The sequence below is a fragment of the Diceros bicornis genome, chromosome 26 (assembly GCF_020826845.1).
Source record: "Diceros bicornis minor isolate mBicDic1 chromosome 26, mDicBic1.mat.cur, whole genome shotgun sequence".
NCBI lineage: Eukaryota > Metazoa > Chordata > Mammalia > Perissodactyla > Rhinocerotidae > Diceros > Diceros bicornis.
In genome coordinates this window covers 1-14653 of record NC_080765.1, presented here as the reverse complement: position 1 = coordinate 14653, position 14653 = coordinate 1, and positions in this window count along the sequence as shown.

Sequence of the window (14653 nt, the reverse complement as noted above, 5' to 3'; positions counted from 1 at the left end):
TACTATGTAGGAACAAGTTTGTATAGGTATTTCAAAGATGCCCAGAACTGAGCTAAACTTGGTATGTGTCCAACTCCTAGAAATAACTTCATGCCCCATCTCCCTTACTTCCAGCTAGTAAGGATCACATAATTCCTAACAAAGTTTTGACACAGATTCCCAATTCGGGCATTCAGAACATATAGCACGTTGCTGTAAGCAAGCACATTTTCATTCAAAGTTGCAAGTTACTATGTAGGAACAAGTTTGTATAGGTATTTCAAAGATGCCCAGAACTGAGCTAAACTTGGTATGTGTCCAACTCCTAGAAATAACTTCATGCCCCATCTCCCTTACTTCCAGCTAGTAAGGATCACATAATTCCTAACAAAGGTTTGACACAGATTCACAATTCGGGCATTCAGAACATATAGCACGTTGCTGTAAGCAAGCACATTCTCATTCAAAGTTGCAAGTTACTATGTAGGAACAAGTTTGTATAGGTATTTCAAAGATGCCCAGAACTGAGCTAAACTTGGTATGTGTCCAACTCCTAGAAATAACTTCATGCCCCATCTCCCTTACTTCCAGCTAGTAAGGATCACATAATTCCTAACAAAGGTTTGACACAGATTCCCAATTCGGGCATTCAGAACATATAGCACGTTGCTGTAAGCAAGCAGATTCTCATTCAAAGATGCAAGTTACTATGTAGGAACAAGTTTGTATAGGTATTTCAAAGATGCCCAGAACTGAGCTAAACTTGGTATGTGTCCAACTCCTAGAAATAACTTCATGACCCATCTCCCTTACTTCCAGCTAGTAAGGATCACATAATTCCTAACAAAGTTTTGACACAGATTCCCAATTCGGGCATTGAGAACATATAGCACGTTGCTCTAAGCAAGCACATTTTCATTTAAAGTTGAAAGTTACTATGTAGGAACAAGTTTGTATAGGTATTTCAAAGATGCCCAGAACTGAGCTAAACTTGGTATGTGTCCAACTCCTAGAAATAACTTCATGCCCCATCTCCCTTACTTCCAGCTAGTAAGGATCACATAATTCCTAACAGAGTTTTGACACAGATTCCCAATTCGGGCATTCAGAACATATAGCACGTTGCTGTAAGCAAGCACATTCTCATTCAAAGTTGCAAGTTACTATGTAGGAACAAGTTTGTATAGGTATTTCAAAGATGCCCAGAACTGAGCTAAACTTGGTATGTGTCCAACTCCTAGAAATAACTTCATGCCCCATCTCCCTTACTTCCAGCTAGTAAGGATCACATAATTCCTAACAAAGTTTTGACACAGATTCCCAATTCGGGCATTCAGAACATATAGCACGTTGCTGTAAGCAAGCACATTTTCATTCAAAGTTGCAAGTTACTATGTAGGAACAAGTTTGTATAGGTATTTCAAAGATGCCCAGAACTGAGCTAAACTTGGTATGTGTCCAACTCCTAGAAATAACTTCATGCCCCATCTCCCTTACTTCCAGCTAGTAAGGATCACATAATTCCTAACAAAGTTTTGACACAGATTCCCAATTCGGGCATTCAGAACATATAGCACGTTGCTGTAAGCAAGCACATTCTCATTCAAAGATGCAAGTTACTAGGTAGGAACAAGTTTGTATAGGTATTTCAAAGATGCCCAGAACTGAGCTAAACTTGGTATGTGTCCAACTCCTAGAAATAACTTCATGCCCCATCTCCCTTACTTCCAGCTAGTAAGGATCACATAATTCCTAACAAATTTTGACACAGATTCCCAATTCGGGCATTCAGAACATATAGCACGTTGCTGTAAGCAAGCACATTCTCATTTAAAGTTGCAAGTTACTATGTAGGAACAAGTTTGTATAGGTATTTCAAAGATGCCCAGAACTGAGCTAAACTTGGTATGTGTCCAACTCCTAGAAATAACTTCATGCCCCATCTCCCTTACTTCCAGCTAGTAAGGATCACATAATTCCTAACAAAGTTTTGACACAGATTCCCAATTCGGGCATTCAGAACATATAGCACGTTGCTGTAAGCAAGCACATTCTCATTCAAAGATGCAAGTTACTAGGTAGGAACAAGTTTGTATAGGTATTTCAAAGATGCCCAGAACTGAGCTAAACTTGGTATGTCTCCAACTCCAAGAAATAACTTCATGCCCCATCTCCCTTACTTCCAGCTAGTAAGGATCACATAATTCCTCACAAAGTTTTGACACAGATTCCCAATTCGGGCATTCAGAACATATAGCACGTTGCTGCAAGCAAGCACATTCTCATTCAAAGATGCCAGTTACTAGGTAGGAACAAGTTTGTATAGGTATTTCAAAGATGCCCAGAACTGAGCTAAACTTGGTATGTGTCCAACTCCTAGAAATAACTTCATGCCCCATCTCCCTTACTTCCAGCTAGTAAGGATCACATAATTCCTAACAAAGTTTTGACACAGATTCCCAATTCGGGCATTCAGAACATATAGCACGTTGCTGCAAGCAAGCACATTCTCATTCAAAGATGCAAGTTACTATGTAGGAACAAGTTTGTATAGGTATTTCAAAGATGCCCAGAACTGAGCTAAACTTGGTATGTGTCCAACTCCTAGAAATAACTTCATGCCCCATCTCCCTTACTTCCAGCTAGTAAGGATCACATAATTCCTAACAAAGTTTTGACACAGATTCCCAATTCGGGCATTCAGAACATATAGCACGTTGCTGCAAGCAAGTACATTCTCATTCAAAGTTGCAAGTTACTATGTAGGAACAAGTTTGTATAGGTATTTCAAAGATGCCCAGAACTGAGCTAAACTTGGTATGTGTCCAACTCCTAGAAATAACTTCATGCCCCATCTCCCTTACTTCCAGCTAGTAAGGATCACATAATTCCTAACAAAGTTTTGACACAGATTCCCTGTTCGGGCATTCAGAACATATAGCACGTTGCTGCAAGCAAGCACATTCTCATTCAAAGTTGCAAGTTACTATGTAGGAACAAGTTTGTATAGGTATTTCAAAGATGCCCAGAACTGAGCTAAACTTGGTATGTGTCCAACTCCTAGAAATAACTTCATGCCCCATCTCCCTTACTTCCAGCTAGTAAGGATCACATAATTCCTAACAAAGTTTTGACACAGATTCCCAATTCGGGCATTCAGAACATATAGCACGTTGCTGTAAGCAAGCAGATTCTCATTCAAAGTTGCAAGTTACTATGTAGGAACAAGTTTGTATAGGTATTTCAAAGATGCCCAGAACTGAGCTAAACTTGGTATGTGTCCAACTCCTAGAAATAACTTCATGCCCCATCTCCCTTACTTCCAGCTAGTAAGGATCACATAATTCCTAACAAAGTTTTGACACAGATTCCCAATTCGGGCATTCAGAACATATAGCACGTTGCTGTAAGCAAGCACATTTTCATTCAAAGTTGCAAGTTACTATGTAGGAACAAGTTTGTATAGGTATTTCAAAGATGCCCAGAACTGAGCTAAACTTGGTATGTGTCCAACTCCTAGAAATAACTTCATGCCCCATCTCCCTTACTTCCAGCTAGTAAGGATCACATAATTCCAAACAAAGTTTTGACACAGATTCCCAATTCGGGCATTCAGAACATATAGCACGTTGCTGTAAGCAAGCACATTCTCATTCAAAGTTGCAAGTTACTATGTAGGAACAAGTTTGTATAGGTATTTCAAAGATGCCCAGAACTGAGCTAAACTTGGTATGTGTCCAACTCCTAGAAATAACTTCATGCCCCATCTCCCTTACTTCCAGCTAGTAAGGATCACATAATTCCTAACAAAGTTTTGACACAGATTCCCAATTCGGGCATTCAGAACATATAGCACGTTGCTGTAAGCAAGCAGATTCTCATTCAAAGATGCAAGTTACTATGTAGGAACAAGTTTGTATAGGTATTTCAAAGATGCCCAGAACTGAGCTAAACTTGGTATGTGTCCAACTCCTAGAAATAACTTCATGCCCCATCTCCCTTACTTCCAGCTAGTAAGGATCACATAATTCCTAACAAAGTTTTGACACAGATTCCCAATTCGGGCATTCAGAACATATAGCACGTTGCTGTAAGCAAGCACATTCTCATTCAAAGATGCAAGTTACTATGTTGGAACAAGTTTGTATAGGTATTTCAAAGAGGCCCAGAACTGAGCTAAACTTGGTATGTGTCCAACTCCTAGAAATAACTTCATGCCCCATCTCCCTTACTTCCAGCTAGTAAGGATCACATAATTCCTAACAATGTCTTGACACAGATTCCCAATTCGGGCATTCAGAACATATAGCACGTTGCTGTAAGCAAGCAGATTCTCATTCAAAGTTGCAAGATACTATGTAGGAACAAGTTTGTATAGGTATTTGAAAGATGCCCAGAACTGAGCTAAACTTGGTATGTGTCCAACTCCTAGAAATAACTTCATGCCCCATCTCCCTTACTTTCAGCTAGTAAGGATGACATAATTCCTAACAAAGTTTTGACACAGATTCCCAATTCGGGCATTCAGAACATATAGCACGTTGCTGTAAGCAAGCACATTTTCATTCAAAGTTGCAAGTTACTCTGTAGGAACAAGTTTGTATAGGTATTTCAAAGATGCCCAGAAGTGAGCTAAACTTGGTATGTGTTCAACTCCTAGAAATAACTTCATGCCCCATCTCCCTTACTTCCAGCTAGTAAGGATGACATAATTCCTAACAAAGTTTTGACACAGATTGCCAATTCGGGCATTCAGAACATATAGCACGTTGCTGTAAGCAAGCACATTCTCATTCAAAGATGCAAGTTACTATGTAGGAACAAGTTTGTATAGGTATTTCAAAGATGCCCAGAACTGAGCTAAACTTGGTATGTGTCCAACTCCTAGAAATAACTTCATGCCCCATCTCCCTTACTTTCAGCTAGTAAGGATCACATAATTCCTAACAAAGTTTTGACACAGATTCCCAATTCGGGCATTGAGAACATATAGCACGTTGCTGTAAGCAAGCACATTCTCATTCAAAGATGCAAGTTACTATGTAGGAACAAGTTTGTATAGGTATTTCAAAGATGCCCAGAACTGAGCTAAACTTGGTATGTGTCCAACTCCTAGAAATAACTTCATGCCCCATCTCCCTTACTTCCAGCTAGTAAGGATCACATAATTCCTAACAAAGTTTTGACACAGATTCCCAATTCGGGCATTCAGAACATATAGCACGTTGCTGTAAGCAAGCAGATTCTCATTCAAGTTGCAAGTTACTATGTAGGAACAAGTTTGTATAGGTATTTCAAAGATGCCCAGAACTGAGCTAAACTTGGTATGTGTCCAACTCCTAGAAATAACTTCATGCCCCATCTCCCTTACTTCCAGCTAGTAAGGATCACATAATTCCTAACAAAGTTTTGACACAGATTCCCAATTCGGGCATTCAGAACATATAGCACGTTGCTGTAAGCAAGCACATTCTCATTCAAAGATGCAAGTTACTATGTAGGAACAAGTTTGTATAGGTATTTCAAAGATGCCCAGAACTGAGCTAAACTTGGTATGTGTCCAACTCCTAGAAATAACTTCATGCCCCATCTCCCTTACTTCCAGCTAGTAAGGATCACATAATTCCTAACAAAGTTTTGACACAGATTGCCAATTCGGGCATTCAGAACATATAGCACGTTGCTGTAAGCAAGCACATTCTCATTCAAAGATGCAAGTTACTATGTAGGAACAAGTTTGTATAGGTATTTCAAAGATGCCCAGAACTGAGCTAAACTTGGTATGTGTCCAACTCCCAGAAATAACTTCATGCCCCATCTCCCTTACTTCCAGCTAGTAAGGATCACATAATTCGTAACAGAGTTTTGACACAGATTCCCAATTCGGGCATTCAGAACATATAGCACGTTGCTGTAAGCAAGCACATTCTCATTCAAAGTTGCAAGTTACTATGTACGAACAAGTTTGTATAGGTATTTCAAAGATGCCCAGAACTGAGCTAAACTTGGTATGTGTCCAACTCCTAGAAATAACTTCATGCCCCATCTCCCTTACTTCCAGCTAGTAAGGATCACATAATTCCTAACAGTTTTGACACAGATTCCCAATTCGGGCATTCAGAACATATAGCACGTTGCTGTAAGCAAGCACATTCTCATTCAAAGATGCAAGTTACTATGTAGGAACAAGTTTGTATAGGTATTTCAAAGATGCCCAGAACTGAGCTAAACTTGGTATGTGTCCAACTCCTAGAAATAACTTCATGCCCCATCTCCCTTACTTCCAGCTAGTAAGGATCACATAATTCCTAACAAAGTTTTGACACAGATTCCCAATTCGGGCATTCAGAACATATAGCACGTTGCTGTAAGCAAGCACATTCTCATTCAAAGATGCAAGTTACTATGTAGGACCAAGTTTGTATAGGTATTTCAAAGATGCCCAGAACTGAGCTAAACTTGGTATGTGTCCAACTCCTAGAAATAACTTCATGCCCCATCTCCCTTACTTCCAGCTAGTAAGGATCACATAATTCCTAACAAATTTTGACACAGATTCCCAATTCGGGCATTCAGAACATATAGCACGTTGCTGTAAGCAAGCACATTCTCATTTAAAGTTGCAAGTTACTATGTAGGAACAAGTTTGTATAGGTATTTCAAAGATGCCCAGAACTGAGCTAAACTTGGTATGTGTCCAACTCCTAGAAATAACTTCATGCCCCATCTCCCTTACTTCCAGCTAGTAAGGATCACATAATTCCTAACAAAGTTTTGACACAGATTCCCAATTCGGGCATTCAGAACATATAGCACGTTGCTGTAAGCAAGCACATTCTCATTCAAAGATGCAAGTTACTAGGTAGGAACAAGTTTGTATAGGTATTTCAAAGATGCCCAGAACTGAGCTAAACTTGGTATGTCTCCAACTCCAAGAAATAACTTCATGCCCCATCTCCCTTACTTCCAGCTAGTAAGGATCACATAATTCCTAACAAAGTTTTGACACAGATTCCCAATTCGGGCATTCAGAACATATAGCACGTTGCTGCAAGCAAGCACATTCTCATTCAAAGATGCCAGTTACTAGGTAGGAACAAGTTTGTATAGGTATTTCAAAGATGCCCAGAACTGAGCTAAACTTGGTATGTGTCCAACTCCTAGAAATAACTTCATGCCCCATCTCCCTTACTTCCAGCTAGTAAGGATCACATAATTCCTAACAAAGTTTTGACACAGATTCCCAATTCGGGCATTCAGAACATATAGCACGTTGCTGCAAGCAAGCACATTCTCATTCAAAGATGCAAGTTACTATGTAGGAACAAGTTTGTATAGGTATTTCAAAGATGCCCAGAACTGAGCTAAACTTGGTATGTGTCCAACTCCTAGAAATAACTTCATGCCCCATCTCCCTTACTTCCAGCTAGTAAGGATCACATAATTCCTAACAAAGTTTTGACACAGATTCCCAATTCGGGCATTCAGAACATATAGCACGTTGCTGCAAGCAAGTACATTCTCATTCAAAGTTGCAAGTTACTATGTAGGAACAAGTTTGTATAGGTATTTCAAAGATGCCCAGAACTGAGCTAAACTTGGTATGTGTCCAACTCCTAGAAATAACTTCATGCCCCATCTCCCTTACTTCCAGCTAGTAAGGATCACATAATTCCTAACAAAGTTTTGACACAGATTCCCTGTTCGGGCATTCAGAACATATAGCACGTTGCTGCAAGCAAGCACATTCTCATTCAAAGTTGCAAGTTACTATGTAGGAACAAGTTTGTATAGGTATTTCAAAGATGCCCAGAACTGAGCTAAACTTGGTATGTGTCCAACTCCTAGAAATAACTTCATGCCCCATCTCCCTTACTTCCAGCTAGTAAGGATCACATAATTCCTAACAAAGTTTTGACACAGATTCCCAATTCGGGCATTCAGAACATATAGCAGGTTGCTGTAAGCAAGCAGATTCTCATTCAAAGTTGCAAGTTACTATGTAGGAACAAGTTTGTATAGGTATTTCAAAGATGCCCAGAACTGAGCTAAACTTGGTATGTGTCCAACTCCTAGAAATAACTTCATGCCCCATCTCCCTTACTTCCAGCTAGTAAGGATCACATAATTCCTAACAAAGTTTTGACACAGATTCCCAATTCGGGCATTCAGAACATATAGCACGTTGCTGTAAGCAAGCACATTTTCATTCAAAGTTGCAAGTTACTATGTAGGAACAAGTTTGTATAGGTATTTCAAAGATGCCCAGAACTGAGCTAAACTTGGTATGTGTCCAACTCCTAGAAATAACTTCATGCCCCATCTCCCTTACTTCCAGCTAGTAAGGATCACATAATTCCAAACAAAGTTTTGACACAGATTCCCAATTCGGGCATTCAGAACATATAGCACGTTGCTGTAAGCAAGCACATTCTCATTCAAAGTTGCAAGTTACTATGTAGGAACAAGTTTGTATAGGTATTTCAAAGATGCCCAGAACTGAGCTAAACTTGGTATGTGTCCAACTCCTAGAAATAACTTCATGCCCCATCTCCCTTACTTCCAGCTAGTAAGGATCACATAATTCCTAACAAAGTTTTGACACAGATTCCCAATTCGGGCATTCAGAACATATAGCACGTTGCTGTAAGCAAGCAGATTCTCATTCAAAGATGCAAGTTACTATGTAGGAACAAGTTTGTATAGGTATTTCAAAGATGCCCAGAACTGAGCTAAACTTGGTATGTGTCCAACTCCTAGAAATAACTTCATGCCCCATCTCCCTTACTTCCAGCTAGTAAGGATCACATAATTCCTAACAAAGTTTTGACACAGATTCCCAATTCGGGCATTCAGAACATATAGCACGTTGCTGTAAGCAAGCACATTCTCATTCAAAGATGCAAGTTACTATGTTGGAACAAGTTTGTATAGGTATTTCAAAGAGGCCCAGAACTGAGCTAAACTTGGTATGTGTCCAACTCCTAGAAATAACTTCATGCCCCATCTCCCTTACTTCCAGCTAGTAAGGATCACATAATTCCTAACAATGTCTTGACACAGATTCCCAATTCGGGCATTCAGAACATATAGCACGTTGCTGTAAGCAAGCAGATTCTCATTCAAAGTTGCAAGATACTATGTAGGAACAAGTTTGTATAGGTATTTGAAAGATGCCCAGAACTGAGCTAAACTTGGTATGTGTCCAACTCCTAGAAATAACTTCATGCCCCATCTCCCTTACTTTCAGCTAGTAAGGATGACATAATTCCTAACAAAGTTTTGACACAGATTCCCAATTCGGGCATTCAGAACATATAGCACGTTGCTGTAAGCAAGCACATTTTCATTCAAAGTTGCAAGTTACTCTGTAGGAACAAGTTTGTATAGGTATTTCAAAGATGCCCAGAAGTGAGCTAAACTTGGTATGTGTTCAACTCCTAGAAATAACTTCATGCCCCATCTCCCTTACTTCCAGCTAGTAAGGATGACATAATTCCTAACAAAGTTTTGACACAGATTGCCAATTCGGGCATTCAGAACATATAGCACGTTGCTGTAAGCAAGCACATTCTCATTCAAAGATGCAAGTTACTATGTAGGAACAAGTTTGTATAGGTATTTCAAAGATGCCCAGAACTGAGCTAAACTTGGTATGTGTCCAACTCCTAGAAATAACTTCATGCCCCATCTCCCTTACTTTCAGCTAGTAAGGATCACATAATTCCTAACAAAGTTTTGACACAGATTCCCAATTCGGGCATTGAGAACATATAGCACGTTGCTGTAAGCAAGCACATTCTCATTCAAAGATGCAAGTTACTATGTAGGAACAAGTTTGTATAGGTATTTCAAAGATGCCCAGAACTGAGCTAAACTTGGTATGTGTCCAACTCCTAGAAATAACTTCATGCCCCATCTCCCTTACTTCCATCTAGTAAGGATCACATAATTCCTAACAAAGTTTTGACACAGATTCCCAATTCGGGCATTCAGAACATATAGCACGTTGCTGTAAGCAAGCAGATTCTCATTCAAGTTGCAAGTTACTATGTAGGAACAAGTTTGTATAGGTATTTCAAAGATGCCCAGAACTGAGCTAAACTTGGTATGTGGCCAACTCCTAGAAATAACTTCATGCCCCATCTCCCTTACTTCCAGCTAGTAAGGATCACATAATTCCTAACAAAGTTTTGACACAGATTCCCAATTCGGGCATTCAGAACATATAGCATGTTGCTGTAAGCAAGCACATTCTCATTCAAAGATGCAAGTTACTATGTAGGAACAAGTTTGTATAGGTATTTCAAAGATGCCCAGAACTGAGCTAAACTTGGTATGTGTCCAACTCCTAGAAATAACTTCATGCCCCATCTCCCTTACTTCCAGCTAGTAAGGATCACATAATTCCTAACAAAGTTTTGAGACAGATTCCCAATTCGGGCATTCAGAACATATAGCACGTTGCTGTAAGCAAGCACATTCTCATTCAAAGATGCAAGTTACTATGTAGGACCAAGTTTGTATAGGTATTTCAAAGATGCCCAGAACTGAGCTAAACTTGGTATGTGTCCAACTCCTAGAAATAACTTCATGCCCCATCTCCCTTACTTCCAGCTAGTAAGGATCACATAATTCCTAACAAAGTTTTGACACAGATTCCCAATTCGGGCATTCAGAACATATAGCACGTTGCTGTAAGCAAGCACATTCTCATTCAAAGATGCAAGTTACTAGGTAGGAACAAGTTTGTATAGGTATTTCAAAGATGCCCAGAACTGAGCTAAACTTTGTATGTCTCCAACTCCTAGAAATAACTTCATGCCCCATCTCCCTTACTTCCAGCTAGTAAGGATCGCATAATTCCTAACAAAGTTTTGACACAGATTCCCAATTCGGGCATTCAGAACATATAGCACGTTGCTGTAAGCAAGCACATTCTCATTCAAAGATGCAAGTTACTATGTAGGAACAAGTTTGTATAGGTATTTCAAAGATGCCCAGAACTGAGCTAAACTTGGTATGTGTCCAACTCCTAGAAATAACTTCACGCCCCATCTCCCTTACTTCCAGCTAGTAAGGATCACATAATTCCTAACAAAGTTTTGACACAGATTCCCAATTCGGGCATTCAGAACATATAGCACGTTGCTGTAAGCAAGCACATTCTCATTCAAAGATGCAAGTTACTATGTAGGAACAAGTTTGTATAGGTATTTCAAAGATGCCCAGAACTGAGCTAAACTTGGTATGTGTCCAACTCCTAGAAATAACTTCATGCCCCATCTCCCTTACTTCCAGCTAGTAAGGATCACATAATTCCTAACAAAGTTTTGACACAGATTCCCAATTCGGGCATTCAGAACATATAGCACGTTGCTGTAAGCAAGCAGATTCTCATTCAAAGTTGCAAGTTACTATGTAGGAACAAGTTTGTATAGGTTATTCAAAGATGCCCAGAACTGAGCTAAACTTGGTATGTGTCCAACTCCTAGAAATAACTTCATGCCCCATCTCCCTTACTTCCAGCTAGTAAGGATCACATAATTCCTAACAAAGTTTTGACACAGATTCCCAATTCGGGCATTCAGAACATATAGCACGTTGCTGTAAGCAAGCACATTTTCATTCAAAGTTGCAAGTTACTATGTAGGAACAAGTTTGTATAGGTATTTCAAAGATGCCCAGAACTGAGCTAAACTTGGTATGTGTCCAACTCCTAGAAATAACTTCATGCCCCATCTCCCTTACTTCCAGCTAGTAAGGATCACATAATTCCTAACAAAGTTTTGACACAGATTCCCAATTCGGGCATTCAGAACATATAGCACGTTGCTGTAAGCAAGCACATTTTCATTCAAAGTTGCAAGTAACTATGTAGGAACAAGTTTGTATAGTTATTTCAAAGATGCCCAGAACTGAGCTAAACTTGGTATGTGTCCAACTCCTAGAAATAACTTCATGCCCCATCTCCCTTACTTCCAGCTAGTAAGGATCACATAATTCCTAACAAAGTTTTGACACAGATTGCCAATTCGGGCATTCAGAACATATAGCACGTTGCTGTAAGCAAGCACATTCTCATTCAAAGATGCAAGTTACTATATAGGAACAAGTTTGTATAGGTATTTCAAAGATGCCCAGAACTGAGCTTAACTTGGTATGTGTCCAACTCCTAGAAATAACTTCATGCCCCATCTCCCTTACATCCAGCTAGTAAGGATCACATAATTCCTAACAAAGTTTTGACACAGATTCCCAATTCGAGGCATTCAGAACATATAGCACGTTGCTGTAAGCAAGCACATTCTCATTCAAAGATGCAAGTTACTATGTAGGAACAAGTTTGTATAGGTATTTCAAAGATGCCCAGAACTGAGCTAAACTTGGTATGTGTCCAACTCCTAGAAATAACTTCATGCCCCATCTCCCTTACTTCCAGCTAGTAAGGATCACATAATTCCTAACAAAGTTTTGACACAGATTGCCAATTCGGGCATTCAGAACATATAGCACGTTGCTGTAAGCAAGCAGATTCTCATTCAAAGTTGCAAGTTACTATGTAGGAACAAGTTTGTATAGGTATTTCAAAGATGCCCAGAACTGAGCTAAACTTGGTATGTGTCCAACTCCTAGAAATAACTTCATGCCCCATCTCCCTTACTTCCAGCTAGTAAGGATCACATAATTCCTAACAAAGTTTTGACACAGATTCCCAATTCGGGCATTCAGAACATATAGCACGTTGCTGTAAGCAAACACATTCTCATTCAAAGTTGCAAGTTACTATGTAGGAACAAGTTTGTATAGGTATTTCAAAGATGCCCAGAACTGAGCTAAACTTGGTATGTGTCCAACTCCTAGAAATAACTTCATGCCCCATCTCCCTTACTTCCAGCTAGTAAGGATCACATAATTCCTAACAAAGTTATGACACAGATTCCCAATTCGGGCATTCAGAACATATAGCACGTTGCTGTAAGCAAGCAGATTCTCATTCAAAGATGCAAGTTACTATGTAGGAACAAGTTTGTATAGGTATTTCAAAGATGCCCAGAACTGAGCTAAACTTGGTATGTGTCCAACTCCTAGAAATAACTTCATGCCCCATCTCCCTTACTTCCAGCTAGTAAGGATCACATAATTCCTAACAAAGTTTTGACACAGATTGCCAATTCGGGCATTCAGAACATATAGCACGTTGCTGTAAGCAAGCACATTCTCATTCAAAGATGCAAGTTACTATGTAGGAACAAGTTTGTATAGGTATTTCAAAGATGCCCAGAACTGAGCTAAACTTGGTATGTGTCCAACTCCTAGAAATAACTTCATGCCCCATCTCCCTTACTTCCAGCTAGTAAGGATCACATAATTCCTAACAAAGTTTTGACACAGATTCCCAATTCGGGCATTCAGAACATATAGCACGTTGCTGTAAGCAAGCACATTTTCATTGAAAGTTGCAAGTTACTATGTAGGAACAAGTTTGTATAGGTATTTCAAAGATGCCCAGAACTGAGCTAAACTTGGTATGTGTCCAACTCCTAGAAATAACTTCATGCCCCATCTCCCTTACTTCCAGCTAGTAAGGATCACATAATTCCTAACAAAGTTTTGACACAGATTCCCAATTCGGGCATTCAGAACATATAGCACGTTGCTGTAAGCAAGCAGATTCTCATTCAAAGTTGCAAGTTACTATGTAGGAACAAGTTTGTATAGGTATTTCAAAGATGCCGAGAACTGAGCTAAACTTGGTATGTGTCCAACTCCTAGAAATAACTTCATGCCCCATCTCCCTTACTTCCAGCTAGTAAGGATCACATAATTCCTAACAAAGTTTTGACACAGATTCCCAATTCGGGCATTCAGAACATATAGCACGTTGCTGTAAGCAAGCACATTTTCATTCAAAGTTGCAAGTTACTATGTAGGAACAAGTTTGTATAGGTATTTCAAAGATGCCCAGAACTGAGCTAAACTTGGTATGTGTCCAACTCCTAGAAATAACTTCATGCCCCATCTCCCTTACTTCCAGCTAGTAAGGATCACATAATTCCTAACAAAGTTTTGACACAGATTCCCAATTCGGGCATTCAGAACATATAGCACGTTGCTGTAAGCAAGCACATTTTCATTCAAAGTTGCAAGTAACTATGTAGGAACAAGTTTGTATAGTATTTCAAAGATGCCCAGAACTGAGCTAAACTTGGTATGTGTCCAACTCCTAGAAATAACTTCATGCCCCATCTCCCTTACTTCCAGCTAGTAAGGATCACATAATTCCTAACAAAGTTTTGACACAGATTGCCAATTCGGGCATTCAGAACATATAGCACGTTGCTGTAAGCAAGCACATTCTCATTCAAAGATGCAAGTTACTATGTAGGAACAAGTTTGTATAGGTATTTCAAAGATGCCCAGAACTGAGCTAAACTTGGTATGTGTCCAACTCCTAGAAATAACTTCATGCCCCATCTCCTTACTTCCAGCTAGTAAGGATCACATAATTCCTAACAAAGTTTTGACACAGATTCCCAATTCGGGCATTCAGAACATATAGCACGTTGCTGTAAGCAAACACTTCTCATTCAAAGTTGCAAGTTACTATGTAGGAACAAGTTTGTATAGGTATTTCAAAGATGCCCAGAACTGAGCTAAACTTGGTATGTGT